This window comes from Clytia hemisphaerica, unplaced genomic scaffold (genome assembly GCF_902728285.1).
Source record: "Clytia hemisphaerica strain Z4C2 unplaced genomic scaffold, Clytia hemisphaerica genome assembly, whole genome shotgun sequence".
NCBI classification, from domain to species: Eukaryota; Metazoa; Cnidaria; class Hydrozoa; order Leptothecata; family Clytiidae; genus Clytia; species Clytia hemisphaerica.
In genome coordinates this window covers 1132066-1136215 of record NW_027104328.1, presented here as the reverse complement: position 1 = coordinate 1136215, position 4150 = coordinate 1132066, and the positions used below count along the sequence as shown (strand labels likewise).

Below are 4150 nucleotides of genomic sequence, written 5' to 3'. Positions count from 1 at the left end.
ATCCTGCATTAATTAATCCTGCATTAATTTATCCTCGCATAAATTCATACTCTTTGCGAAAGTTGATCCAATCAAAGTAGTGTCAGACTTTGTATTTCAACAAGTGTGTTTTTTTCGCTCCCATAAAAACAGATTCATCTTGTCTTCATTCCATATGTTTTGAAAATAAAGGCCAATGGAATTTCAGATACCGTGTCCCGTTGTAACCACCGTCAACATGGTTAAAAACTTTTCACTTCACAGGTAGGTACAGCATTGTGTTTGTATTTTATTGGACGTCTGGTTCTAAAAGTCAAAAAGTTTGTACAAAGTACGCTCCTGCGAAGTACGCTCCTGCGTTCAACATCAACACGGTACATTGTGCAGTGGTGGTAAAGACTTTTTTTCAAAAAGGACGTCCTGTTGAATAATTATGTAGTCCAGCTATAAAAACAATGATAGATCCATGCATAATTACTGTATCATGCATATTGTAATAACTATGCATGGTTTTATCATTGTTTTTCTGCTGGACTACATAATTATTCAACAGGGTGGCCTCTTTGAAAAAAGGTCTAATAGTAGAGAGAGTGTTTGAGTCTGTTCATAATATGTGACAAAACAATTCAAATTGAAATTACTCCAATAGCGTGTGTAATAATAAGCTTTTCTTAGAAGCTTGAAATGTTTTGTCCCAGTCTTGAATTCAGGTAAATAAGGCTGAAAATCTTCAGCGTAAAGAATTATTCACAAAATAGCATCAAATACTCCACAATTTATCGTTTTTCGGCCTTTGTTTCGCTTCTTTTTACATTTTTCTGCTCGCTGCTCCCCATGCTCAACCATTTTTTTGCTGTAACACTGTGCTTCAAATGTCCACGAGAATGAATCAGTTCATGTTAGTCATAGTATATTCTCATTGGCATGTCTCACTTACTAAACCTTCTGTAAGAAACTCAATGTTGGTACCAGTTTTAAGCACGTTTTGGCACAAGGCTTACTCTTTGAAAAATTACTTTCGGCGCATCCATATAGGGTAACTGGGTTTTGTCTTTCTACCAAAAATTTCAATTTAATTTCATTCAAAATGAAGTCACTATATAGGTAGACAATATGAAGTAACGGTCAATTTCCCTTTTGTCTGTGCCGTTATAATATCAGTAAGGTTTCGGTAGAGCAGCGCATAACACTGTGTGTGTAACACCTGACAATTGTAATAAGGTTTGATCCAATATCAGTAGTTTGAAAGTTATTCATTCAGTAGCAAACAATGTCCCTCAAGTAAATCCAGTTTTTGTTTTGAGCAACTATACGTTAAAAAGATATTAACCAAGCAAAAGTCTTGTGCTGTTTGTTGTTTGTGAAAGCTTAGCTGTGTGGACTGGCAGTGCAGATGGGACTTTCGATTTCTCGCTTTCACAAATGCTCTGTGTAAAATGCACGAAAGTTTAAAAAAATATCACGAAAAAAATCGGAAGAAACAACATGAACATGAATATTTTTCTGGCGAGCAAGTCAACTACGTGAAGCAACAAAAGCCCCTGCGGGGCAAAAAGGTCTCTTTTTAAAGAGTTAAGAGGAAAAGATTATGTTTGTGTTGTAACTATATTCTTCAATTTTCAGTAATCTTATAGACATCTAAATTGTCTAAAATGAAAAATACAACCAGTTTTTAAAAATCCTCTAGCTCTAAGGTTTGCTGCTGCCAGTTCATTTAATAACTCCATTGACATTTCTTTTTCTCAACCCAGCAATGTCCCTTATTCTGATGGACGTGCATTTGACAAATAAATCTTCTCCATCCAGATTTGATTTTTTCACAAGCTTTATACTTCTTTTGGAGCTTCTGATGACATATTTTGTATTCATCCTCACACTGGTATAATAAAACAAGTTAAAGTGTTAAAGGGCATCATTCGTATTTCCTTCTCATATGTCTTTTACAAAGCATTTTTAAACAAAAGAAAAAACTACACACCCTCCTCGCAGACCCGGTAGGATCTTTTTAGCCAGTTGGGATAAAAATAACGGACTGAAACTCGATGGAAATTGATATTCCCATATTTTTTATGGCTGGGGATTTAAATTCTTTTGTTTTTAAGTCATAAAAATGCAGTGAGGATTGGTTTATTCTATTATTTTCAGTGGGGACAAAAATTGGAGAATAATTTTCCATCGGGGACGATATTTTGACCAATATTTCCAGTGGGAAGGAGTCCCAGTGGGTCTGTGAGAAGGGGGTGTTTCTCTTTCAGCACCATGCGAGAATAACTGTTGAAAATTCTCTTGTTTATTCTGCCTTGTCAAATCTTCAAAGGACATCAGTTTCGCTCATTTTCGCTTTCACATAGTATTTTAGATAAAAAAGAAAAAACTACTTTTCTCGCTCAAGTATTAAACCTTTTTTATGCAAAAGACCCTTTACTTACCGAATTTCCTGATCCAGATTCAGAGCCGGAGCCGGACCCAGAGCCAGAGTCAGATCCAGAACCAGAGCCTTCCTTTTCTTCTTCCTTGCCTAAAATCCACAGAACCAAAAATAAGATATGTCAATGATTGATCTCAAAATAAATTCAAATTTAATTATTTTGGGCTCGAGGTTATAAATATGTTGCACTACTTTATATGAGTCCTTAGATGAGGCCGGTACCATTGAGTTTCAAGCCCGAAGGGCTAGAAGCGAAACTTTAACCCTTTTTAGGCAAGATCCAAAACGTGCATAGAACACACCGTAATTATGACAACAGATTGTATCAAGCGGCTCCCATTACGAAAATGGAGAAAAATACTCAAAAAATGGTGAAAATGAGAACGTTAAGAAAACATTTTAAGCTTGAAACTCTAAAAGTTAATAACATCGAAAGGCTTCAAAGCTTTTCGATGATTTTATAGTAATTAAAGTAAGTTTGCGACCGCAGTCGAGGGCGACCTGAAGGCTCCCTTTGCGTATAGCTGGTCTACCCGAAATTAGGGGAGGGCGCCACTCCGTGGACTTTTCCACTTATCCTCAATCCTTCTCTTAATTGTTGAGCACCAAGGAGAGAAGTATCAAGTAACATTTTGAGAATCTTTGGTAGGACTCGGCTGGAGATCGAACCCACAACCTTGCGCACCGTAGCTAGATGCTCTACCTTCATGCTACGGTCGCGATGTTTTTATAAAAAACGTGTAGTTGAGACAAAAAATGACTTACCGAAGAAAAATGCCGTAGAAAGGGTAATACAAACTAAAAACACAAAAAGCTTCATTTTCAAGCAGACTGTAGATTGAAGATGAAAGTCTAAGTAAAGAAATCTTATTCGCCGTGAGTATCTATTTGAACAAATTTCTACGGAAGTGTAGAAACAAAAAGAAATCTATTAGTCGACACGTTTTTTTCTTTATAAGAACATCCAAATTTTTTGAAGCCTTCGGATGTTCTTAACTTTTTGAATTTTAGGCTTAAAATGTTCTTAACATGTTCTTATTATCCTCATTTTATGAGTATTTTTATCCATTTTCTTAAGAATTTTGGTGTTCTTGAGTCCTTAAAGCCTTATAATTTTTTTTTATGTTCTTAATATTTTGGCCATCGAAGCCTTATATCCTTATGTAGTTTGTTCTTATTAAAAAAAACGTGTATTTCAACAAACCTTAACAGCAGGTAAAAATCTTTTGGCAAAATAAATTTTAATTTTGACTTTCTAATAGTTGAAAAACTGCTGCTAAATTTTTTTAACCCTTCTTGTTAAAAGATTTATAATGAATTTATAATGAATCTTTGCCTAATAAAATCTAATTAGACGAAAGGTGTTACGTTTCAGTTACCATGGCCAAAATCGCAGGTACTTTTATGCAATTTTTGTAATGATTTTGTCATAGAGTCGATATATCACATGAGTAGCTTGGTAATCTGGGACTTTTAGACCGTCTTTCGACATTATTTTCGTATCAGAGTCTATGGCCATCCAGCTCGACTATCTATGACCCCTGAACGACGAATCGACGTTACTTTGACGTTATCAATGTCCAAAAGAACAATGTATTGTTATCATCAATGATTCTATAGAAAAAGCGTAAGGTCCAAAGTCGAAACATTATGAAAAATATAAAGAAGTAGAACCTAAAAAAGTTAAATTTTGGGATAAAAAGTCCCGAGAACGATTCAATAATTCTAAAAAATTTCGGCTTC

The 4150-nt window shown here is 35.1% G+C and overlaps 1 long non-coding RNA gene across 1 annotated transcript; it reads right to left on the bottom strand.

Moving 5' to 3' along the window:
* Window positions 1-1565: 1565 nt before the first annotated feature.
* LOC136817714 (uncharacterized) lies at window positions 1566-3285 on the bottom strand. The gene is made up of 3 exons (XR_010848141.1): window positions 3173-3285; window positions 2409-2497; window positions 1566-1855 (listed from the first exon to the last, which is right to left on the bottom strand). It is a non-coding gene; the product is annotated as an uncharacterized lncRNA (long non-coding RNA).
* Between the last annotated feature and the right edge of the window lie 865 nt (window positions 3286-4150).